This window comes from Prionailurus viverrinus, chromosome B1, assembly GCF_022837055.1.
Source record: "Prionailurus viverrinus isolate Anna chromosome B1, UM_Priviv_1.0, whole genome shotgun sequence".
Classification (NCBI taxonomy): Eukaryota; Metazoa; Chordata; class Mammalia; order Carnivora; family Felidae; genus Prionailurus; species Prionailurus viverrinus.
The window spans coordinates 29014024-29040999 of NC_062564.1; the positions used below are offsets into that span (position 1 = coordinate 29014024).

At 39.2% G+C, this 26976-nt stretch overlaps 1 long non-coding RNA gene across 1 annotated transcript; it reads right to left on the reverse strand.

Moving 5' to 3' along the window:
• Positions 1-10694: 10694 nt before the first annotated feature.
• LOC125164644 (uncharacterized) lies at positions 10695-26757 on the reverse strand. Its single transcript, XR_007151843.1, has 4 exons — positions 26685-26757; positions 25783-25851; positions 11378-11537; positions 10695-10924 (listed from the first exon to the last, which is right to left on the reverse strand). It is a non-coding gene; the product is annotated as an uncharacterized LOC125164644 (long non-coding RNA).
• Between the last annotated feature and the right edge of the window lie 219 nt (positions 26758-26976).

Here is a 26976-nt window from a genome sequence, read left to right on the forward strand (position 1 = left end):
TACTTTTTGTGATATTAGTATAGGTACACAAACTCTTTTGGTTAGTGTTTTGTATAATATATCTTTTTTCAGTTTTTTACTTCAGGCCCTTTGTATTTAAGGCATGTCTTCTGTAAAAAATACAGAATTGGGGCGCCTCGGTGGCTCAGTCGGTTGAGCATCTGACTTCGGCTCAGGTCATGTTCTCACAACTTGTGAGTTTGTGCCCTGCGTCGGGCTCTGTGCTGACAGCTCAGAGCCTGGAGCCTGCTTTCGGATTCTGTGTCTCCCTCTCTCTCTGCCCCTAACCCACTCGCATTCTGTCTCTGTCTCTCTCAAAAATAAATAAACATTAATAAAATTTAAAACAAATACAGAATTGAGTTTAATTTTTTGTTTTTCAAATCTATCAATGTTTGCCTCTTAATTGGACTATTTAGTCAGGCTAATTTATTGTAATTACTTAAATATTTGTCTTTAAATCTATTATAGTCTTTTATATTTTTCCAATCCCTTTTAAGTTCTTTTTTCTTTCAATTGCTCTTCCTCTTTTGTAGATCTGGTGCTAAGTTCTCTGTTTTTGATGATGGATTTATTGAATTTTTACCTTTGAAAGGTATTTTTATTGTATATAGAATTTTAAAGTACTTTGAGGATATTATTCCATTATCTGCTGGCTTTCATTATTTCTTTTGAAAAGTTTTTGCAAGTCTTTGTATTTTGAAAGTAATCTTTAATGTTTTTATATTGGCTGCTTTAAAAATGTTTTTTTTCTTTTTTAAACCTTTGATTTTTAGCAGTTTTAGTTCTGTAAATAAACTAGGTACATCTTACCCTGACGTACCCCAATAAGATCTTCCTGGTATTTATCCTACTTGGTATTTGTAATATCTTTTGAATCTGTGGTTTGATGTCTTTTATTTTTAGAAAATTTGTAGCAGTATCACTCTAAATATTGCTTTATTCCCATTCTCTCCTCCCCTCTCCCCCCCCCCCCCCAGGAGCCTAATTACATGTGTTACGTATTTTTTGTACTCCTTTGGTCTTAAACTGTTGAGATTTTTTTTTTTTTCTGATTCATTTCAGATATTTCTTTTTTTTAAAACGCGTGTGTGTGTGTGTGTGTGTGTGTGTGTGTGTGTGTGTGTGTGTGAGACAGTTTTAAGTTCACAGCAAAATTGAGCGGAAGGCAGATTTCCCATATATCCCTTTGCCCCTACAAATGCATGGCCTCCTCCATTATCAACAACCTGAACTAGAGTGGTACATTTGTTACACTGATGTACCTACAATGACACATCATTATGTGACACACTTAAAGTCTATAGTTTACCTTAGGGTTCACTCTTGGTGTTGTATGGGTTTAGACAAATGTATGACATCTGTGTATCTTCTAGTATCATGCAAAGTATTTTCACTGCCCTAAAAATCCTGTGTTTTACCTATTTACCCTCTAACCCCATCCCATTCCCTAGCAACCACTCATCTTTTTACTTTCTCCATAGTTTTGCCTCTTCTGGAATGTCATATAGTTGGTATAATATGTATGGAGACTTGTCAGACTGTTTTTCATTTTGGCAACATGCATTTAAGTTACCTGCATGTTTTTTTTTCATGGCTTGATAGCTAATTTCTTCCTAGCACTGAATATTCCATTGTCTGGGTGTGCCGCATTTTATCTGTTTACCTACTGGAAAACATTTTGTTGCTTCTAAGTTTTGGCAACTATGAATAAAGCTGCTGTAAATGTACATGTGCATGTTTTTATGTGCATATAAGTCTTCAGTTCCTTTGAGTAAATATCAAGGAGCACAATTTCTGGGTTGTATGGTAAGAATATGTTTGATTTTGTAAGAAACCACCAAACTGTCTTCTAAAGTGGCTGTACAATTTTGCATTCCCACCTGTTGCTCCACGCCCTTGCCAGCACTTGATGTCATTGTTCCAGATTTTGGCCACTGTAATGAGTGTGTAGTCCTACCTCATTGTTTTAATTTGCATTTCTCTGATGATCTATGTAGAGTATCTTTCCATATGCTTATTTGCCATCTGTCTATATATATATGTGTGTGTGTATATATATATGTATATATATATATATTTTTTTTTTTTTTGGCTGAGGTGCTGTTAAGCTCTTTAGCCCATTTTTAATTGAACTTGTTTTTATTGAGTTTTAAAAATTCTTTGTATATTTTAATGTTCATTTTTGAGAGAGACCGAGTGTGAGCAGGGGAGGGGCAGAGAGGAAGACACAATCTGAAGCAGGCTCCGGGATCCCACCCGTCAGCACAGAGCCCGACGCAGGGCTTGAACCCACGAACCATAACATCATGACATGAGCCGAAGTCGGATGCTTAACTTACTGAGCCCTCATGCGCCCCTATTTATAAAAGTGTCTTTTATAAATATTTTCTTCCGGTCTATGTCTGTCTTCTCATTTCCTTGCTGGTGTCTTGCATGGAGCATAAGTTTTTAATTTTAATGAAGTCCCGCTCATCAGTTATTTTTCATGGATCATGGCTTTGGTGTTGTATCTAAGTCCTTATTCCCATATCTGAGATCATCTAGGTTTTCTCCTATTTTGTCTTCTAGGAGTTTTATAGTTTTGCATCTAACATGTAGACATAGGATCCATTTTGACTGAATTTTTGTGAAAAGTATATAAAGTCTATGCATAGATTTATTTATTTGTGGATATTTAGTTGTTCCAACACCATTTGTTGAAAAGACTTTCTTGCGGCTGAATGATGAGCAGGGTCAAGTATGCATGTACGGGCTGTGGGTACTGAGACTGGCATGGGTGGGACCTGCATCCCAGTGAGTGGGTTGGGTGGTGTTTCCTGTTCTCTTCCCTGCGCAGCTGTAGCTGGGGCCTTGACTGACCCAGCCCGACTGTGGCTTTAAGCTTTGGAAGAGTTACAGGAAGGTCTAGAAGAGGTGAAAGTGCTGCTGGAAAAGGCCCCTAGAAAAAGAGTACGTGATGCCCTTATGGCTGAAAAATCCAAGATTGAGACAAAAATCAAGAACAAGATCCAGCAGAAATGAGAGAAAAGCAGAACTTCTTGACTATGAGAAGCCAGATGCTGTGATTGCCCCTATTACAATGGGCTACACAGTGAAAATCAGTAATTACCAATGGGATCAGTCAGATAAGTTTGTGAAAATCTACATTACCTTAACTGGAGTTCATCAAATCCCCACTGAGAATGTGTAGGTGCATTTCACAGAGAGGTCATCTGATCTCTTGGTAAAGAAACTAAATGGGAAGAGCTTTACTCCATGATTGTGAACAATCTCTTAAAACCCATCTCTGGAAGGTAGTTCAAAAAAAAAGTTAAGAAAGAAAGCTGGAAACATGTGGGACTACCTGACTCAGGTTGAAAAAGAATGTAAAGAAAAAGAAAAGCCCTCCTATGACACTGAAAACAGATCCTAGTGAGGGATTGATGAATGTTCTAAAGAAACTTACGAAGATGGAGATGATATGAAGTGAACCATTACTAAAGACTGGGTGGAATCAAGAGAGAAACAAGCCGGGGCGCCTGGGTGGCTCAGTCGGTTGAGTGTCCGACTTCAGCTCGGGTCATGATCTCACGGCTCGTGAGTTCGAGCCCCGCATCGGGCTCTGTGCTGACAGCTCAGAGCCTGGAGCCTGTTTCAGATTCTGTGTCTCCCTCTCTCTGACCCTCCCCCATTCATGCTCTGTCTCTGTCTCAAAAATAAATAAACATTAAAAAAAATAAAAAAAAAAAAAAGCCAAAGGAGATACAGAATTTTGAGACTTGAAAGTCATTTTGGGGACTGTGATGTGGAAATACTGACCCTTCCAGTGAGGAACTGTTAGTGAGCTGCAGAGATAAATTTGACAGATAACTACTTAAAAAAGCCTTCTTCTAAGTAAAGGCAATGAATTCTTTCATTTCCTACTGGAGGATTTATTTAAATATGCTTATTAAACACTTCCCCCAAAGGTGATTTCCTTAGTAATCTGGGCATTTCGTTCAAAAAAGGATACTGTGTTCTTGTGTGAAATGTAAAAAAGCAAGTCTTGCCTAATGATAATGCCACATTGTGTGTATTTTTGTTCAACTAAGAGGTAGAAAACAAAAGTTCTTGTTTGCCTGTAAGTTCCTGACATGTAAGAATAAGTAAAAATAAAGCCTGGATTTTTGCATTAAAAAAACACAAAACTTTTTTTTTCCCCCACTGTATTGCCTTTGCTACTTTGTAAAAAATATCAGTTAAATATATTTCTGTGGGCCTGTATCAGGGCTCTCTATTCTGTTACTTATTTTTTAAAGTTATTTTGTTAATACCACACTTACTTGGTTACTGTAGCTTTATAGTAAATTTTGACATTGGGTAATGTCAGTCCTTCAGCTTTGTTGTTTTTCATTATTGTTTTGACTCTTCTGGATCTTTTATCTCTCCATAAACTTTAAAATCAGCCTGTCCACAAAATGCTGAAATTTTGTTGGGGATCATGTTGCATCTATAGACAAAGTTGGGAAGAACTGATGATACTGAGTCTTCATATCCACTGGATATTTTCTTTTGAATTATCTTCTTGACCTTAATTCTATTTTAAGTTGACTAATTCTGTGTTTTTCAGTTTTAAATTTCTATTTGATTTTTTAAAAAAATCCTCTTCGGCTGTGAAATTTTCCATTTTGCCTTTTTATATTGAATGCATCAGCCAGGGCTATTTTAAATTTTATGTCTGATAAGTTCAGTGTCTGGATTTCCTATGAGTCTGTTTTCTTGTCTTAATTTTCACCTAAATTTCACCACCCTTAATTTTCAGATAATTCTTATCTTTTTGATGCCTTTTAATTTTAGATTAAATGTTATATATATTATATAAAAAATTATAATGAGCAGTTGAGGCTCTGGACTGTGTTCTCTTTCTCCAGTGATGATTTACTTTTGCTCCCGGAGGACAGTGAGATCAGGGTCTGATTACCTCAACTTAGATACTGAGATATGTCAAAGCTAAGCATCAGTCTTTGTGAGGACAGGCTTCTATTGACTCTCTCAGAAGAGGGAGGTATCTTCACTTACCCTCAAGAGTAAATGGCCTGAATGTGCTCATTTCTGAATCATTTACCTTTGACTTAATACTATTCATGGGGCACTTGGGTGGCTCAGTTGGGTAAGCACCCAACTCTTAGTTTCAGCTTGGGTCATGATCTCATGGTTGGTGGGTTCAAGCCCTGCATTGGGCTTCATGCTGATGTTGCAGAGTCTGCTTGGGATTCTCTCTCTCCCTCTCTGCCCCTCCCCTACTCTACCTCCATCTCAAAAATGAATAAATATACTACTCAAAAAGTGGTTTAGGTCTAGTTGACCTTAACCAATTAACTGTGGCAAAGGTAAGGGGACCACTGTCCCCAATTGTGAAATCACAGTTGGATTTCATCCCTGGAAGTGGGTGGACTCCACTTTTCCAACTATTGCATGGTAGAAAGGATCAGGGAGAGAACTACAGTTTGTTATACATGCTGAACCGTAAAGACCATTAAACCAAGAGGTGGGAAATCTGAGTTCTAGGCTTGACTTTACCAGTGATTTTAATACATAGGCTTAGATGAGGTATATGGTCTTTAAACTTGAAAGTTTCAGTAAAGTGAAGGAGGATTCTGTTCCATACAGATATGCCTCTATTTTTAGTGTGGGCCAAATGGGATCTCATTTCACTTCAGAGGAATAGCCTACTTGTTATTTGAACTTCTGTATAAGATTTCACTTGATTAAAGAGCTGCTCAGCTAAAGAAATGTTGAAAAACTATCTTTAGTTTTATTCTTTTATAGGTGAAAGTTAATAGTCCAAGTGTATTTTTACCCTGTTCTTAAGTTTTTAAAACAAACTTTAATTACAGCCCTATTTAATCTCCTTATAAAAAAGACAATGACCACAAATTACATTTTAAGGGGAAACATATAAAACCAGAAACTTTATGATGATACAATGTAATACGTCCAGGTTTGCCAGGAACATGACATTATAAATGTGTACTCTCATGAAATATAATGAGTGATTAAAATCTTTACATCCTACAATTATAAAACATTAGCACTTAGTTGATTTGAAGTGGTGTGGTAGGTAGAATTCTAATATGGCTCCCAAGATTCCTGGACCCTGTTGTACATACAACTTCTCTCAACTGTTGAATCAAGCACTAATGTTGGTGGTGCTTACAGAGATTTTCCAAATGTAACTAAGGTAGGTCACAAATGACCTTAAAATGGATAGTTTATTAGGTGGAGCTGATGTAATCACATTGTCCATTTAGTGAGCTTAAGAAAATTTTTTTTAATGCTTATTTATTTTTGAGACAATGCGAGAGAGTGCAAGTGGTGGAGGAGCAGACAGACACAGAATCTGAAGCTGGCTCCAAGCTCTGAGTTATCCAAGCTCCAAGCACAGAGCCTGATGCGGGGCTTGAACTCACAAACTGTGAGATCATGACCTGAGTTGAAATCAGATGCCTAATGACTGAGTCATTCAGGCACCCCATTTTAGTGAGCTTTTAAAATCTGAGCCTATAGGTTAGAGACTGAGGAAGTCAAAGATTTGAAGCATGAGGGAGATTCATTGTGCAATAACTTCTTTATTGCTAACTTGAAGGTATGAGGGAATACATGGCAAGGAATGCAGGTGGATTGTAGGAGCTGAGAATAGCTTCTGGCTGACAGCCAGCAAGGAAACCGGGACTTCAGTCTTAGAACCACAAGAAACTGAATTCTGTCACAACCATGTGGGCTTGAAAGATGTATCAGTCTGGTAGGGCTGCTATAACAGGATGCCACAGACTGGGTGTCTTAAATGACAGAAAAGTATTTCCTTATGGTTCTGGAAATGATGATGTTGGCAGGGTTAGTTTCTGGTGAGGTCTCTTTTCCTGGCCTGCAGATGGCTGCCTTCTCATTGTTTCTTCATATGGGCATTTGGGATAGTGAGGGGTGGAGGGCAGAGAGCAACTGAGAGGTTCCTGTTGCCTCTTCCTCTTAGAAGAACACCAGCCCTATCAGATGAGGACTGTACCCTATGATAGCATTTAAGCTTAATTACCTCCCTAAAGTTTCGTTCTTTTCATTCTTCAAATACAGTCACACCGGGGGTGAGAACTTCAATGTAGGAATTGTTTGGGGACAAAGTTGAGTCTATAACAGAGGAAGACTCTGACCTCTAGGTTAGAAAAAAAACAGTCCAGGCTGACATCTTGGTCTCAGCCTGGTGACACTATGAGCTTTGCTAGGCCTGGATTTCTAGCTTCCAGAAATGGTGAGATAGTAAACCTGTGTTTAAAGTCACTGAGTTTGTGGAGGGGCGCCTGGGTGGCTCAGTCGGTTTAAGGGTCTGACTTCAGCTCAGGTTATGATCTCGTGGTCCGTGAATTTGAGCCCCGCATCGGGCTCTGTGCTGACTGCTCAGAGCCTGGAGCCTGTTTCAGATTCTGTGTCTTCCTCTCTCTCTGACCCTCCCCTGTTCATGCTCTGTCTCTGTCTCAAAAATAAATAAACGTTAAAAAAAAAATTAAAAAAAAAGTCACTGAGTTTGTGGTAATTTGTTATAAAGCAATAGAAAACTGGGGCACCCAGGTGGCTGAGGCAGTTAAGCATCCGACTTTTGCTTTAGGCTCAGGTCATGATCTCGGAGTGTGGTGAGTTCGAGCCCCACACTAGGCTCTGTGTTGACAGCAAGGAGCCTGCTTGGGATTCTCTCTCTCCCTCTCTTTCTCTGTCCCTCTCCCCCTTGTGCCATCTCTGTCTCTCTGAAAATAAATAAAACTAGGGGCACCTAGAAATTCTAGACTAATCTCATTTTATTTATGAAGAAAACTGTACCTAAAGAAGTGCCGAGTAAAGCAATTGTGGAAGTTTACTCTGCCAGTTAGAGCTGGTGGGAGACCGGCACTTCCCAGGAAGCTCAGTTTAGACCTCTTTCCACTCTAGTGTTTACTTCTTGAACTCCTGCTGATATAGCCAGTGAGGCTTTATTCTAAAAAAATAACACTTTTGCCTCAAACTTCCCTTGTTGTGTCTCCCAGAAATACGTACAGGTCACTAATCAGGATTTCTGTTCTGTGTCTTTGGTAATCCCTTTTATCACTTCACTCCCTACTTCTAGAAAGGTCTTCCTTCTGGTTCACTTATGTTCAGGGTTTATGTAAATATGGTGTGAAGATCATCTCTATTTGATTCACCTCTGGTGCTTGCTAAAGATGCCAAATCCTGACCCTGTTCCCGAGAGATTTGGCTTCAGTAGGTGTCGTGGATGCACAAACATAGTTACATCCTTTGTGCTGCAGCGTGTGCCCTTCCCTACTTGTTGGCTCTTCAGAGGAGAGTGAAAACATCTGTTCATCATTCTATGCATAATAAGCCATAGCATAATTTTGATTACCTCATTCCCACAAGACACTGGTGAGATGGATTTATCTTATCATTGGAGAGTGTCCAATGTTAGGAACCTTCTATTCTTACCTCAGCATTCAGCTTGTTCTTCCCAGGCTGTCACTATCCCCTCTTTCCCTTTGTTCTGCTTGCTGTCACCAAACCCGTTACCGCCAAAAAAAAGAACGATTATTAGGAACCCTCTAGCTGATCCCCCATGATTAAAGGTCTTCAGGGTTTTCATATAGATGGTTTGCTTTTGGAGTGCTGGTAATATCAGTAGATTTCTGTTATAGACTGTAATCAAGGTTTAGACTTGATGTCTTTCTTGGGTGCTGGGGGGAAAAGACAGTACAATATTTTGTTAGAAATGAAAGTTACTACTATCCCCTGTCCCCCACCCCCAACGTTAAGGTGGTTGCTTCTGAGTCCCTGGTGTGAGTGATAGGAAACTTCTGCTTTCCCTATTTGGTTCTCCAGTCATCCAGGTGTGATTGCTCTTAATACTTATATTCCCTTTTGTCAGGGTGCTTGCTGTCTATTTGAGCAGATGGTTACACAAAGTTCATTGGCCCATTCTACATATTCTGCAAGAGATTTATGATTCTTGGGGATCCGAATGCCATAATATGCTTTGGAGTAAATGAGCAGGAGGATTATTCTATGGGATATTCTTTAGGTAAAGATACACACATTTAAAATGGCCAAGTCCTTAGGAAATAGCTTTTAATATTGAATGGTAGGGTAGGATTATGATCTGGGTGAAACTTAAAAATATCTAATCTGGAAGCCAGCCTTATGGGGCATAGAATAATTCATTTCTGTTTACAGCTGCATCCAAAAGTGGATAGTCTGGACTGGCTGATAAGTTACAAGGTCTTCTTTTCACTGTGGGCATAGTTGTCCCAGACTGTCTGTTCACATGGTTGACCTTTGGAAATAAAGGGTCAAGAAGAATTCAGTGTATTAAGGTATTTGCAAATTCTACTAGTGATGCTCTGAAACTCCAGGAAATAAAAAATATACTGCAGGCTCTCAGTTGCTCAGTGGTGCAAACTTACTGCAACCCGAACCTCTGCCAACTTAAATCTGTTATGCCACAGGCCATCAAAAGTGCCTTTACCAGGAGACTGGCCAGGTTAGCTGGGGTTCCAGCCATTGAGTGGAACAAAGGGGAGAATGAAGTCTATTCCTGAGAATGTACTCTTGTTTGACCAGTGTTTCTAGATCTTTTTTTCAAGAGAAGTAAACAATCTGATTTTTGTGAGATTTATTGGTTTTAACTGTTTGCAACTAATCTGATTTTTAGAAATACTGGGTACCCATCAAAATACATCTGTGAGCAGGCTTTGCACTTTTAGGCCTCCAATGTGCAATCCAGTTACTCTAGTTCTTCATAAAAGTAAAGAAAGTATCTGGAGAAGGTGTCCTGCCTTGAGAGAGATTCAGTGACAACTTAGAAACTATGTCTCATCACCTGAGTTTATTTTTATTAGCTCTATGGAAGTGGCTTCAGCTGGTTTGAGCTAGAGTGTCATTAAGTCAGTTAAAAAACAAAATCCTCTACTCCTCCACTCTCCCCAAACTATAGGCCTTTTATCTTATTAATCATTTCTCAAATGTATGTTACTGTGGTGGATGCTGTGATGTACCAACCATATCCCTGTTCTGGACTGAAGCACTCATTCCCCTAGCTGCCAGGAATGCTGGCTTGTCACAGCTCACAGCTGCATCTCTCTGGGGGTTTCAGGCTGAAGGTAGATGCTTCACCAAAAGTGACACCTTCTTCTGCAGGTGGGGGACAGGGGCAACAGACTGAATTCAGTGACTGGTCAATGCAGGGGTACAAAGGCCTGGACAACTTGTTGCAACTTGGGATAAGTCTGAAAGTCCAACCCGGGTCTAGAGCTCCTCATAGGATTGGCAGGGCCTCTGGTGAGAAGTTTTGTATGTCGGAACTGATGATAGGAGATGCTGTTACAGAACTGTCCTTGACAGGGGCTAGGTGGGCCCTGCTTAACCATCTGAAACAAGATGAGGGCCATTATTGTAAGGAGCAGTGGGGTTGGAGCGGTAGTGAGGTGGGCCTGAACTTCAGAGAGCTATGGAGATGGTTTCTAGCACACAGTGTTATTGGGGTCCGAGTAGATGACGATTAACAAGAGCATTACAAACTTGATACTATTAAGAGAAATTAGGGATGGATGATCAAGAGGCTGATCCCAATTAACCAAATAAAATGTCACTATCCTTACCCAATTTTTGGAGCCATCAGCCCAGAGCCCGATGCGAGGCTCGAACTCACGGACCGCGAGATTGTGACCTGAGCTGAGGTCGGACGCTTAACCGACTGACCCACTCAGGTGCCCCTAGTTCACCAGTCTTGACAATGAAATGGTTTCTGGCAGATGATCATGGACTACTGCAGATACAATCAAGTAGTAGCATCAGTTGTGGTGGCTTTGCCAGACATACTTCTTGCTAGAGCAGATTAACACAGCCTCAGAACTATGTATGCAGCCATCAATATGGTGAATGTCTTTTCATCCTTATCAAGAAAAGGATCAGAATCAGTTTTCGCTCATGTGGACTAGATAACAGTATATATTTGTGATCTTGCCACAGGACTATGCTAACTCTCCTTCCATCTGTTATAATACAGTATGAAGGGACTTAGACTATCTGGACACCATGCAGAACTTCACGTCGTTCCTTATGTTATTAAGTTTATTAGGCAGAATGGGAAATGGGTAGCAAGTACATGGGAAGGCACATGAATTCCAGGGGTGGAGATAAACCCTATTTGTTGACACTGGGGAATGAAGTCAATATGCAAAGAGAAGCGTAGAAAAGCAGAACCAAAAGGAAGAATAAAGTAGAGGAAGAGGAGGGCTGTGGAGGAAAGAAACATGAGTATGCCTTGTCTACTCTTGGACTTCCTAATCATGTGAGTCAGTGAGTCAGTTTGGTCTAGAGCTTGATTGAGTTGAAGTTTTCTCACCTGCAACCATTGATGCTCATGACAGTCTGAAAAAATTCATTTTCGTAGAATTAAAATGAGGACACATTCTGGTATTTTTTTCTTTAGGGCATATGTATCTTAGAGACTTTACAGCATTTTCAAATGATGTGGACCCATATCCCTTTCTCTCCTTTTCACCCTGTTATTGAGAAGAGAAAATGAAGCAATCTCCTTTATACAGATCTCATGCTTTCTCATGCTTTCATTTTTATAGACTAGGAGAAATCTCAGTAGAAAACTGGCTCTGATACCTAATTGTTAGAATAATTGCTCTGAAATAATTTTTGCTAACAGTTTAGTAAGCATTACCCTATATATAAAAATTATGACTTAAGCAATTGAGCAAATCAACTTATTGAATTACATAGGAGTATGCACAGTTTATTTTAGAGGGTTCATCAGCAAGACCTTTTTTTTTTTTTTTTTAAATTTCTTTGGTGGCAGGAGTAGAATTTAGTGATTCATCACAGGTAAAACCCAGTGTTCATCTCAAAAGTGCCCTCTTAATACCCATCACCCATTTAGCCCGTGCCCCCACCCACCTCCCCTCCACCAACAGTCTGTTCTCTGTAGTTGAGTCTTATGGTTTACCTTCTTCTGTTTTTATCTTATTTTTCCTTCCCTTCCCCTATGTTCATCTATGTTGTGTTTAAGTTACACATATGAATAGAAATCATATGGTATGTCTTTCTTTAATTGACTTATTTCACTTAGCATTGATACTAGTTTCATCCATGTTGCAAATGGCAAGATTTCATTCTTTTTGATCACTGAGTAATATTCCATTGTATGTGTGTGTGTGTGTGTGTGTATTATATATAATATATATACATTATATACCATTTTTTCTGTATCCATTCATCAGTTGAGACATGTGGGCTTTTTCCATACTTTGGCTATTGTTTACAGTACTTCTGTAAACATTGGGGTGCATGTTCCCTTTTGAATCAGCATTTTTGTATCCTTTGGATAAACACCTAGGAGTGCAATTGTTGGTCGTAGGGTAGGTTTATTTTTAATTTTTTGAGGAACCTCCATACTGTTTTCCAGAGTAGCTGCACCAGTTTGCTTTCCCACCAACAGTGCAAAAGGGTTCTCTTTTCTCTGCATCCTTGCCAACATCTGTTGTTTCCTGAGTTGCTAATTTTAGCCATTGACAGATGTGAGGTGGTCTCTCACTGTGGTTTTGATTTGTATTTCCCTGATGATGAGTGGTATTGAGCATCTTTTCATGTGTCTGTTCGCCATCTGAATGTTGTCTTTGGAAAAGTGTGTATTAATGTCTTCTGCCCATATCTTCACTGGATCATTTGTTTTTTTAGGTGTTGAGTTTGATAAGTTCTTTATAGATTTTGGATACTAACCCTTTATCTGATACGTTGTTAGCAAATATCTTCTCCCATTCCATCCATTGCCTTGTAGTTTTGTTGATTGTTTCCTTTGGAGTACAGAAGCCTTATCTTGATGAGGTTCCAGTAGTTCATCTTTGCTTTTGTTTCCCTTGCTTCTGGAGACACATCTAGTAAGAAGTTCCTGTGGCTGAGGTCAAAGAGGTTGCTGCCTGTTTTCTCCTGTAGGATTTTGGTGGTTTCTTGTCTCACAATTAGGTCTTTCATCCATTTTGAGTTTCCTTTTCTATATGGGGTAAGAAAGTGGTCCAATTTCATTCTTCTGTTTGCTGCTGTCCAGTTTTTCCAACGCCATTTTCTGAAGAGACTGTCTTTATTCCATTGGATATTCTTTCCTCCTTTGTCAAAGATTAGTTGGCCATACATTTGTGGGTCCATTTCTGGGTTCTCTATTCTGTTCCATTGGTCTATGTGTCTGTTTTTGTGCCACTTTGCTGTCTTGATGGTTAAAACTTTGTAATACAGCTTGAATTCTGGAATTGTGATACTTCCAGCTTTGGTTTTCTTTTTCAACATTACTTTGGCTCTTAGGGGGTCTTTTATGGTTCCATACAAATTTTAGGATTGTTCTAGCCCTGTGAAGAATGCTGGTGTTGTTTTGATTAGGGATGGCATTTAATGTGTAGATTGCTTTGGGTAGTATACACATTTTAATGATATTCTTACAATCCATGAGATATTTTTCCATTCTTAAAGTTAGATGCATTATGAATACTTTATAGAAATTTATTTCTCTTTTGTTGAAAAGAGCACTTGGTAATACTTGCTTTAAACGTTTTCTGGGTTAATATTATTGTGGCTAATCTCTAAGGCAATAACCAGTTAGCAGTAACAGTGAGAAAAAGATTCTGTTCACAATAGTAATAAAAGGGAGAAAAAGTCTATGAATAACAATAAAATGAAATGTGGGAATCTCTATGGAGTAAATTATAAAACTCAACTGAGATATAATAGAATTGTGACAATGTAGATATAAAATGTTCTTGAAGGGAAGCAAGATTTATGTGAAAATGTCAATTCTTTCCAAATTTCAGTTTTAATGTAATAAAAATTCCAACAGGATATTTTTTCCTTGAAAATTGCCAAAATATCTTTTTAACATCATGTGGAAGAACATACATATGAGAAGAACAGCACTAAAAAATGCTGGAAAAAAAATATAATGAGGCAGAAGCAACCTTCCCTGGATTCTACTGAAAATGTTAGCATCTCTTATAAAACTATAGCAATTAGATCTGCATGGTACTGGTAGATAAATGAATCAGTAGATAATTTAGAAAAATAACTTGATGCAAATAAGATTTAATGCCTGAAAAGGAGGCAAAACAAATCAACAATAAAGGGTAGGATTATTAATTACATCTAAAATTAGAAAATGTTTTCAAGTTTTCTGTTACTAAATGATCATCTATTTTCTGATGGATTAAAACACTAAATGTCAACAAAACATGAAAATGATAGAAATATAGATGAATGTTATCTGATCCAGGGATGGGAAAGGATTTGTTAGCCTAGAGGCAATGAAAGAGAAGACTAATAGACTTGACTTCTCACATAAAAATGATCTTAAAAAGCCCACATTTTCTCTACTTAAAAATATAAAACAAAACAATACACAGTAAAAGGCATGCAACACATCGGGAAAGCATTTTTAACAAAAAAACCTAAGGTAATATATTTGGCATACAGAGATGACCAAAACTTAGAAAAGGAGGAAAAGAAACTTTTCTAAGAAACATTAAAAAAAAAAACAAAACCCTTTAGGGCACCTGGGTGGCTCAGTCGGTTAAGCATCTGACTTCAGCTCAGGTTACAATCTCACCGTCCGTGAGTTCGAGCCCCGCGTCAGGCTCTGGGCTGATGGCTCAGAGCCTGGAGCCTGCTTCTGATTCTGTGTCTCCCTCTGTCTGCCCTTCCCCCGTTCATGCTCTGTCTCAAAAATAAATAAACCTTAAAAAAAAAAACATTAAAAAAACCCTTTAATTTCAAAAAGAATGAAATTAATACAAAAAGAATGAGGTACTGTTTTATGTGTACACAGTCAACTCTTGAATAACATGGGTTTGAACTGTGAGGGTCCACTTACATGTGGATTTTTTTTGGATAAATACAGCACAGTACTGTCAATGTATTTTTCTCACAATTTCGTTACCATTTTCTCTTCTTTTACTTTATTGTAAAACTATAGTATATAATATATACACAAAATAGGTGTTAATCAGTTATGTTATCAGTATTATGGTCAACAGTAGGCTGTTAGTCATTATTTTTTTTAATGTTTTTCTTACAGTGGGAGAGGGAAAGCTGGGGAGGGGCAGAGGGAGAGGGAGAGGGAAAGCTGGGGAGGGGCAGAGGGAGAGGGAGAGGGAAAGCTGGGGAGGGGCAGAGGGAGAGGGAAAGCTGGGGAGGGGCAGAGGGAGAGGGAGACACAGAATCCCGAAGCAGGCTCCAGGCAGAGCTTTCAGCACAGAGCCCAACGTGGGGCTCGAACTCACAAACCGTGAGATCATGACATAAGCTGAAGTTGAACGCTTACCCGACTGAGCCACCCAGGTGCCAGTGTCATTAACATTATTATTATTATTTTTTTTTTTTTACAGAATAAAAAGTTATGCATAGATTTTTGACTGCATGGAGGGTTGGTACCCCTAACTCTGGCATTGTTCAACTCTAGTTATCAAACAGCAAATGTCTAATGCTTGAGCACACTTGGTCTGAGTATAAATTTGTAATTAACTTCCTATATTAGATTATATATATGGAAAGCCCCCAAACTACTAATATTGTGTGACTTGGCACCTCAAGTTCTCAAAATCTTTCCTAAGGAAATGATCCAAAGTGCAGAAGAATTATGTGCATCCAGTGAAACAATTTTAATATCCAATGAATGGGAAATAACTAAGGTAAATTGTTTTGCGTCCATATCGTGAGATGATTGGCCATTTAAATTATGCTTATAAAGAAGTTTTAATGCTTGTGTTACAATGAAATGTGAATAAATTAATATGCATATTTAAATACATTAGATAATTTCAGTGATCCAATCATGGAAATGCACCAGAACTTTAGCTCTGGTAATCTTTTGATAGTTGGATTAGGAATGAATTACAAAAATTCTTCTTTCTGTATAGACCATGGGTACTTGATTGAAAAATAAGCTTTAAATAAAATTTTTTTTTAAGCTATAAACTCATCAGGTATCTATAGCATGGGAATATCTGGAGCTTTCTGTTTGGAGGTCTGGGGTTCTATGACTCCATCGTAGATTTAAGGGGCTTTTTGTTTTAAACCCCAGAATACCAGCAATAAAAACCAATTTCTGGAGGCATGGTTGAAGTGGAGAGGGTTTTAAGAATTGAAGTGGGGTGTGGAGGTGAGAAGAGATGGCCTGAGCTGAGGAAGTGGATGGGATAGAAGGAAGAGTGGTAAGTGCAAGTGGGTGCACCTGCCTTGTGCTGCCTCTCAGCACTTTGGAGATCAAGGATCCCAGGGAAAGAAGGCTGGCCTGAAAGGGAAGTTGATATATACGAGATCCATACAGTAAGGAAGGTATAAATCTTGAGCTAAATTTTATGCTTGGTGAACAGAAAGTGGACTCAGAAATATTTTTAGGCTAGGGTTATCCCCAAGTTGATGGGAATGATGCTCACTAGTAATGACACTCCTCTACTCTTTTCTTATAATCACTGCATATTCTTGCATGGGCTTTAGAATGGGCCATGCTGAGGTAGGGTATACTCCTCCGGGGAGAAGACTGGTGGGCAATAGGGCAGTAGGGTGGGTATTTAACTTCATTGATGTGTGGAAAAGAGGTGTCCCTTAAGTTGGGAGGAAAGGTCTCATTGCAGATACACATTTCATTACTTAAAAATCACTTATTTCTGGGACACAAAATTATAAAAAAATCAGATAACTTGTGAAAAGCAATAGATTCAGCATATGTACATAATGGGATAATTCAAATAATAATATATGAAGGTGTGGAATAGAAACAAAATATCCCTTCCCATTTCACACACCATCTCTCTAAAGGTTACCACTTAGCCTTTTCTCCATCCTATCAGAAAAAATTTTATGCATATACTAGTATGTTTATGCATTTATTCAATAAGTATTCATTGAATGATTTCTCTGTACCAGGCATCACTTTATTTTTATTGAGTATAGTTGACATGCAATGTTACGTTAGTTGCTGGTGTAAGACTTAGTAATTTGACAAGTTTATATATCCTATGTTCACCACAAGTATAGTTACTGTCTGTCTCATTACGTTGCTATTAAAATACCATTGACTGTTTTCCTTATGCTCTACTTTTTATTCTCATGACTTATTCCATAACTGGGAAGACCGTATCTCCCTTTCCCCTTCACCCATTTTGCCCAAACTCTCAACTCCCTCCCCTCTGGCAACCATCAGTCTGTTCTCTGTAGTTCTGATTCTGCCTTTTTTTTTTTTTTAATGTTTATTTATTTTTGAGACCAAGACTGAGCATGAACAGGGGAGGGTCAGAGAGAGAGGGAGACACAGAATCCGAAGCAGGTTCCAGGCTCTGAGCCGTCAGCACAGAGCCTGACATGGGGCTCGAACTCCCGGACTGTGATATCTTGAGCTGAAGTCAGATGATTAACCGACTGAGCCACCCAGGTGCCCCTGCCTTTTGTTTGTTTATTCATTTTTTATATTCCGTTTGTGAGTAGAATCCTATGGTATTTGTTTTTCTCAGTCTGACTTATTTCACTTAGCATAATGTTCCCTAGGTCCATCAAAGTTGTCTCAAGTGGCACAATCATCCTTTTTTTATAGCTGTGTAATATTCCGTTGTTTATAAACCACAATTTCTTTACCCATTTGCCTATTTTTTTAAAAGTTTATTTATTTTGAGAGAGAGGGAGAGTGCGTGCACAAGCAGGGGAGGGCAGAGAGAGGAGAGAGAGAATCCAAAGAAATCTGTGCTCACAGTATGGAGCCTGATATGGCTCTGGAACTCCTAAATTGTGAGATCGTGACCTGAGCCTTAATCAAGTCTAATGTTTAACTGACTGAGCCACCCAGGTGTCCTATCCATTTGTCTATTGATGAACATTTAAATTACTTCTGTGTTTTGGTTACTGTATATAATGCTGCTGCAATAAACATAAGGGTGAATGCACCTTTTTGAGTTAGTGTTTTAGTTTTCCCCGGGTAAATAACAAATAGTGGAATTATTGCATCTTATGGTATTTTTATTTTTAATTTTTTGAGGAATCTCCATACTGTTTTCCACAGTTGTTGTACCAATTAAACTCCCACCAGCAGTGTACGGAAGTTTGTTTTCTTCATCTCCTTGTTAACACTCCTTTCTCTTCTTGATTTTAGCCATTCTAACAGGTGTAAGGTGATATCTCATTGTGGTTTTGATTTGCATTTCCCTGACGATTAGTGATGTTGAGCATCTTTTCATGTGTCTCTTATCCATCTGTATGTCTTTGGAAAAATGTCTACTTAGGTCTTCTGCCTGTTTTAAAATTGGATTGTTTTTTTGGTGTTGAGTTATATGCTTTTTTTTTTTTTTAAAGGTTTATTTGTAAGAGAGAGTGCATGAGTTGGGGAGGTGCAGAGAGAGAGGGAGACAGAGGATCCGAAACGGGCTCAGTGCTGACAGCAGAGAGCCCAACGTGGGGCTCAAACTCACCAACTTTGAGATCATGACCTGAGCCAAAGTCGGATGCTTAACTGACTAAGCCATTGAGGTGCCCTGGTATGATTTCTTCATATATTTTGGATATTAAACCCCTATTGGGTATATCATTTTCAAATATCTTCCATTCATCAGGTTGTCTTTTATTTTTTTGGGGTGGTTTACTTTGCTGTGCAAAAGCAGTTGATTTTGATGTAGTCCCAATAGTTTAGTTTTGCTTTTGTTTCCCTTGCCTTAGGAGTTGTATCTAGAAATATGTCGCTATGGCTGTTGTAAGAGAAAATCGTGCCTATGTTATCTTTTAGGATTTTTAGGTTTCAGGTCTCACGTTTAGATCTTTAATCCATTTTCAGTATGTGTGTGTATGGTGTTAGAAGGTAGTCCAGTTTCGTTTTTTCAGATGGATCCATCCAGTTTTCCCAGCACCATTTATTGAAAAGACCATCTTTTCCCCATTGTATATTCTTGCCTCCTTTGTCCTGGATTGACCATATAAATGTGTTTATTTCTGAGGTCTTTATCCTGTTCTACTGAACTATGTGCCTATTTTTGTACCAGTACCATACTGTTCTGCTTCCTACAGCTTTGTAGTATATCTTGAAATCTGCAATTGTGATACCTCCATCTTTTTTTTTTTTTTAATTTTTTTTTCAACGTTTATTTATTTTTGGGACAGAGAGAGACAGAGCATGAATGGGGGAAGGGCAGAGAGAGAGGGAGACACAGAATAGGAAACAGGCTCCAGGCTCTGAGCCATCAGCCCAGAGCCCGACGCGGGGCTCGAACTCACAGACCGCAAGATCGTGACCTGGCTGAAGTCGGACGCTTAACCGACTGCGCCACCCAGGCGCCCCATATACCTCCATCTTTATTCTTTCTCAGGATTGTTTTGGCTATTCAGGGTCTTCTGTGGTTCCATACAAATTTTAGTACTATTTATTCTAGTTTTGCAAAACATGCTGCTGCTATTTTGATAGGGATTGCATTGAATCTATAGGTAGCTTTGGGTAATATGGACATTTTGATCATATTCTTCCAATGCATGAACACAGACTATCTTTCCATTTGTGTCCTCTTCAATTTCTTTCATCAGTATTTTTTTTTTGAACTTTATTTCAAGAGAGAAAGAGAGCATGAGTCGGGGAGGGGAAGGGAGAGAGGAAGACACAGAATCCGATGCCATCTCCAGGCTCTGAGCTGTCAGCACAGACCCCACCACAGCCCGACGTGGGGCTTGAACTCACTAGCCATGAGATCATGACCTGAGCCGAAGTCAGATGCCCAACCGACTGAGGGTAGGTCTATTTTGAATTTTTTGAGGAACCTCCATACTTTTTCCAGAGTGGCTGAACCAGCTTGCATTCCCGCCAGCAGTGCAAAAGTTCCTCTCTTTCTCTGCATCCTCACCAGCATCTGTTGTTTCCTGAGTTATTAATTTTAGCTATTCTGACAGGTGTGAGATTTGTATCTGCCTGATGATGAGTGATGTTGAGCATTTTTTCATGTGTCTGTTAGCCATCTGGATGTCTTCTTTGGAAAAGTGTCTATTCATATCTTCTGCCCATTTCTTCACTGTATTATTTGTTTTTCTGGGTGTTAATTTTGAGAAGTTCTTTATAGATTTTGGATACTAACTCTTTATCCAATGTCATTTGCAAATATCTTCTCCTATTCTGTTAGTTGCATTGTAGTTTTGCTTATTGTTTCCCTCACTGTGCAGAAGCTTTTCATCTTGATAAGGTCCCAATAGTTCATTTTTGCTTTTATTTCCTTTGCCTCCAGAGACATGTCAGGTAAGAAGTTGCCACGGCTGAGGTCACAGGTTGCTGCTTGTTTTCTCCTCTAGGGTTTTGATGGTTTCCTCATATTTAGGTCTTCATCTACTTTGAGTTTATTTTGTTTATGGTATAAGAAAGTAGTCCAGTTTCATTCTGCATGTCCCTCTATTTTCCCAACACCATTTGCTGAAAAGACTGTCTTTTTTCCACTGGATGTTTTTTCTGCTTCCTCCAAGATTAGTTGGCTATACATTTGTGGGTCCCATTCTGTGTTCTCTATTCTCTTCCATTGACGTATGTCTGTTTTTGTGCCAATACCATACTGTCTTGATGATTAAAACTTTGTAATACAGCTTGAAGTCTGGAATTGTGATTCCAGCTCCAGCTTTGGTTTTCTTTTTCAGCATTGCTTTGAATATTCAGGGTCTTTCCTGGTTTCATAAAAATTTTAGGATTGTTTATTCTAGCTCTGTGAAGAATGCTGGTGTTATTTTGGTAGGGATTGCATTGAATGTATAGATTGCTTTGGGTAGTATTGGTAGTATTGACATTTTAATATTTATTCTTGCAATCCATGAGCATGGAATGTTTTTCCATTTCGTTGTGTCTTCTTCAATGTCTTTCATAAGCTTTCTATAGTTTTCAGCATACATATCTTTTCTCTCCTTGGTTAGGTTTACTCCTAGGTTATCTTATGGTTTTTGGTGCTACTGTAAATGGGATCAATTCCTTGATTTCTCTTTCTACTGCTTCATTATTTGTGTATAGTAATGCAACCAATTTCTGTACATTGATTTTTATATCCTGCAACTTTGCTGAACTCATGTATTAGTTCTAGCAGTTTTTTGGTGGACCCTTTAGGGTTGGTTTTTTTTTTAATGTAGAGTATCAGGTCATCTGTGAAGAGTGGAAGTTTGACTTCTTCCTTGCCAATTTTTGCCAATGTTTGCCTTTTATCTCTTTTTGTTGTCTGATTGCTGAGGCTAGGATTTCCAGTACTATGTTGGACAGTAGTGGTGACCGTGGACATCCCTGTCATGTTTCTGACCTTTGGGGGAGAGCTCTTAGTTTTTTCCCATTGAGGATGATATTAGCTGCGAGCCTTTCATATATGGCTTTTATGATGTTGAGGTATGTTCCTTCTACCCCTACTTTCTTAAGGGTTTTTATCAAGAAAGAGTGCTCTATTTTGTCCAATGCTTTTTCTTCATCTATATTGACAGGATTATATGGTTCTTATCCTTTCTTTTATTAATATGGTATATCACATTGATTTTGCAAATGTTGAACCAGCCATGCAGCCCAGGAATAAATCCTACTTGATCATGGCGAATAATTCTTTTAGTGTATTGTTGAATTTGATTTGCTAGTATATTGTTGAGAATTTTTGCATCCAGGTTCTTCCGGGATATTCTGTAACTCTCCTTTTTAGGGGGGTCTTCATCTGGTTTTGGAATCAACGTAATGCCTCATAGAGTAAGTTTAAAAGCTTTCCTTCCATTTCTCTTTTTTGGAACAGCTTCAGAAGAATAGGTATTAACTGTGCTTTAAAGGTCTGGTAGAATTCCCCTGGGAAGCCATCTGGCCCAGGGCTCTTATTTGTTAGGAGATTTTTGATAACTGATTCAATTTCTTTGCTGGTTATGGGTCTACTCAAAGTTTCTATTCCTGTTTGGGTTTTGGTAGTGTGTGTCTAGGAATTTGTCCATTTCTTCCAGATTGTCCAGTTTGTTGACATATACTGTTTCATAGTATTGTCTAATAATTGTATTTCTGTGGTGTTGGTTGTGATCTTCCATTAATGATTTTATCTATTTGGGTCCTCTCTCTTTTTGAGAAGTCTGGCCAGGGGTTTATAAATTTTGATTATTCTTTCACAAAATCAGCTTTTAGTTTCATTTATCTGTTTTACTGTTTTTGGTTTTTGTTTTTTTGATTTGTTTATCATTTACTTCTCATTTGTTTATTTTTAGACAGACAGCGAGTGGGGGAGGGGCAGAGAGAGAGGGAGACACAGAATCTGAAACAGGCTCAAGGCTCTGAGCTGTCAGCACAGAGCCCGAAGTGGGGCTTGAACCCACGAACTGTGAGATCATGACCTGAGCCACCCAGGTGCCCTGTACCTCTCTAATTTTTATTTCCTTTTTCTGCTGGTTTTGGGCTTGATATGTGACTCCTTTTCTAGCTCCTTTAGGTTGTAAGGTTACATGTGTATATGGAACCTTTTTTGCTTCTTGAGATAGGCCTGAATCCCAGAGATAGCCTTGTATCCCAAAGGGTTTAGACTGTCCGGTTTTCATTTTGTTGGCTTTCATGTTTTCTTTCTTTTTTTTTTTTAAATTTCTTCTTTAATTTCCTTGTTAACCCATCCATTTTTCAGTAATAGGTTCTTTAACCTCCATCTTTGAGGGCTTTCCAAATTTTTTCTTGTGGTTGATGTCAAGTTATGTAGTGTTGTAATCTGAAAATATGCATGCTATGATCTTGATCGTTTTATGCCTGTTGGAGGATGATTTGTGGTCCCGTATGTGATTTATTCTGGAGAATGTTCCATGTGAACTTGAAGGATCTGTATTCTGCTTTAGGATGAAATGTTCTGACTATATCTTTTAAGTCCATCTGGTCCAGTGTGTCATTCAAAGCCATTGTTTCTTTGTTGATTTTCTGTTTAGGTAATCTGTCCATTGTTGTAAGTGGAGTATTAAGGTCTCCTACTATAATGGTATTATTATCAATGAATTTGTTTGTGATTGATTTATATGCATCTTGGTTGGGGGCATAAATATTTTTAATTGTTAGATCTTCTTGATGGATAGACACTTTAATTATGATATAATGACCTCCTTTGTCTCTTGTTACGGTCTTTGTTTTAAAATCTAGCTTGTCTGATATAGGTATGGGCACTCTGGCTTTCTTTTGACCTCTATTAGCATGATAGATGGTTCTCCATCCCCTCACTTTCAGTGAATCTCCTGTAGGCAGCAAATAGATGGATCTTGTTGTGTTTTTTGTTTTTGTTCTTTTTTTAAATCCATTCTGTTATCCTGTGTCTTTTGATTGGAGCATGTAGTCCACTTACATTCAGTGTGATTTTTGAAATATGAGAATTTAGTGGCATTGTGTTACCTGTAGAGTTGGAATTTCTGGTGATGTTCTCTGGTCCTTTGTAGTCTTTGCTGCTTTCTACTCAAAGGGTCCCCCCCCCCCCCCATTAAAATTTCTTGCAGGATCTGATTAGTGGTCACAAACTCCTTTAGTTTTTGTTTGTCTGGGAAAGTCTTAATCTCTCCTGTTCTGATGACAGCCTCCCTGGATAAAGAATTCTTGGCTGCGTATTTTCGATTTAGCACATTGAATATTTCCTGTCACTCCCTTCTGGCCTGCCAAGTTTCCATGGACAGGTCTGCTATTAACCTTATGTGTCTACCTTTGTAGGTTAAGGACCTTTTGTTCCTAGCTGCTTTCAGAATTCTCTTTATCTTTGTATTCTGCAAGTTTCACTATGATATGTTGTCATGTTGACCTGTTTTTGTTGATTTTGAAGGGAGTTCTTTGTGCCTCTTGGACTGGGATGATTCCTTCCCCCAGGTTAGGGAGGTTCTCAGCTATAATTTTATCAAATAAACCTTGTGACCTTTTTTCTGGCTCTTCACCTGGGACTCCTATGATACAGATACTGTTTTGTTTCATGGAGTCACTTAGTTCTCTAAGTCTCCCCTTGTGATCTAGTAATTTATTTTCCCTCTTTTTTCCATAATTACCATATATTATTTTCCATAATTTAATTTTCTATTTCACCTATTCTCTCTTCTGCTTCTTCAGTCCTTGCAGTCACTATATCTAGCTTATTTTGCATCTCAGTTACATTTTTTTTTTTTTTTAATTTTTTTTTTTTTTCAACGTTTATTTATTTTTGGGACAGAGAGACAGAGCATGAACGGGGGAGGGACAGAGAGAGAGGGAGACACAGAATCGGAAACAGGCTCCAGGCTCTGAGCCATCAGTCCAGAGCCCGACGCGGGGCTCGAACTCACGGACCGCAAGATCGTGACCTGGCTGAAGTCGGACGCTTAACCGACTGCGCCACCCAGGCGCCCCTCAGTTACATTTTAAAATTCATCCTGACCAGTTCTTTTGATCTCTGGTGTCTTCTATGCTTTTTGTTGAAGCTCACATAGTAGTATTATGACTGTTACTCTGAATTCTTGTTGAGATACATTGTTTATATCTGTTTTGGGCAAGTCCCTGGCTGTGATTTATTCCTGACCTTTCTTTTGGGGAGAATTGCTGTGTCTTGTCATTTTGGCTCAGTTTCTGTCTTTTGTATATTTTAAAAGCTTGTTATGCGTCCTGCATCTGAGAGTACTTCTGTATTAAAAAGGGGTCATCCACTGTCTAGGGCCTGGCACTTCAAGAAGTGTTTCTGGTATATGCTGTTAAACCTTGCTGTTGCATTTTAGCTGTTCTTTCCCACCGGTCAGTCCTCTGCAGAGCTCCTCCTTGCTTGCAGTAGTGAAGTGTTTGGACCTAAAGTGTGCTGTGCTGTGATTTGATTTGTTTGTTGAAGTAATACTGGAAAAAACGGGGCGCCTGGGTGGCTCAGTCGGTTGAGCGTCCGACTTCAGCCAGGTCACGATCTCGCGGTCCATGAGTTCGAGCCCCGCGTCAGGCTCTGGGCTGATGGCTCAGAGCCTGGAGCCTGTTTCCGATTCTGTGTCTCCCTCTCTCTCTGCCCCTCCCCCGTTCATGCTCTGTCTCTCTCTGTCCCAAAAATAAATAAACGTTGAAAAAAAAAATTAAAAAAAAAAAAAAAGAAAAAGAAAAAGGGGTGAACTCTGATTTCATAAAAAGAGGGACAGAAAGGGGACAAAAGAAAAGCAAATAGAGAATCATAAAACTATAAGACTTATTCCAAGGAAAAAGGAGAATAAAGAAAAACAAGGAAGAGAAAAAAAGAATAAAAAGAATAAAAAAGCCTGATTCAGAAAGAAAAAAAAGATAAAAGATAAAATGAAATGACAAAAAAACAAATCAGAAACTATGAGCCTGATTCCACAAGAAAGGAAAAAAAAGAAAAAAGAGTTGTCTGTTTGTGTCTGGGTGGTGCTGGCTGTGCTGGTCTGGGAAAGAGGCTGGCTGTGTAGGCTCAGAGGCAGTCTTGCCCTAGTAAATAAGCAGTTGCCAGGGATAGAGGGGCAGGGTTTGGTGTAAGTATGTCCTGCCCCCTTGGGGCCCACTGTGCTGTTTTCTGGAGTCTCACTTTGCTGGTGTGGGGGGAATAATGGCATCACTCCAATCTCTCATCCCCAGACTGGGGATCTCAACCCCAGCTGTTCAGGCAGTCCTCGCAGAATAGCAAGCGCTGTCAGTTCACCCTGTGGCACAATTATCCTGCACCGTCTCGTTGGTGCACATGGCTAGGATTTAAAATCTAAGATCTTAAAGGACCTGCCACTTGCTACATGGCTGGGATTCAAAACCCACCCTTAAAAGACCCTGCATGGCATGGATCCACTCACCTCCTCTGGATAGAGCCTCTCCACCCCTTTGATGAAGGCCTTTAGCTGGTGCCTGCAGGGTCTTTTGTCCTTGGGGAGGCAATAAACTCTCTTCCAAAAGTACTCCAGAAAGGGGATTGTTCTCTCCTAGTGTATCCCGGAGATTGCTACACCACACTATGCACTCCCTCCCCCTCCCCAGGAGCGTGCTTCTCTGGAGAAAGTTGGGTATTTCCAGAATCCCCAAGTTTGACCTCCACACACTGTTCATAAAAACTGGGACACCCAGTACTTACTGCTCTCCAGTTTGTTGTCCAGAGAGGTTTCCCTCTGCTAACTCAGTGCCCCACTATCTTAACCCCCAACACCCCCCCCCACCGCCCCGCTCTTTCTCCCTTTTGTCTCTCCATGGAAGGAGTTTACTTCCCTCCAGGGGTCCTTGGTTTTTTTCTCCCCCAACTCACATCCATGCACCTCACTCCTGCCAACCTGTCTCCCTCCAACTATGGAGAACCTTCTGCCATTCCACAGATCAATTTCCTGGGTGTTCCAAGTAATCTGACCTCAATCCAGCTGTGTTTGAGGGATGTGGGAAGTCCAGGATCCCCCTCCTTCTCTGCCATCTTAACTACTTCAAGCATTTATACTCAATTTTCTTTACTTTTGTCCTTTCTATACTTTGTTTTCTTAACTGAGCTTTTCATAGGAACTATTTTTATCTTAGGCTTCTTCCTTGAGAGACTCCTTCACAGAAGGGGTCTTTTTATTAGCATTTTCATGGGATAGAAATAATCCACACCCTGTGTCCACTAACTTCTCTCCAAACCTCCTTTCACATCAATTTTTCCCATCTAGTTGCTTACAAGTCCCTTACCATCTGGCCAAACCATCAGCTATTTCCCATGAATTGGGAATTTTCATACCTCAGACCATCTTCCAATCTTGACCAGTATGGTAACATGATCCTGGAAATTCTGATTTACTCATATATTTCAGAGCTCTCTGTAAATCAGGGAAAAATACTTTCTTCATCAACTTAACATAGGGACCTTCTTATGAGGTCATAAGGGTGTGTTAATGGCAACATGGCAGAGCAGTGTGAGTAAGTACACTAGGAATGGAAAGCAAACTCCTATATTTTATGCCTTAACATCTATTCGAATTCAATCCCATTTATGCTTCTTACTTTTGATTATAGAATCCTACTGGGTGCTC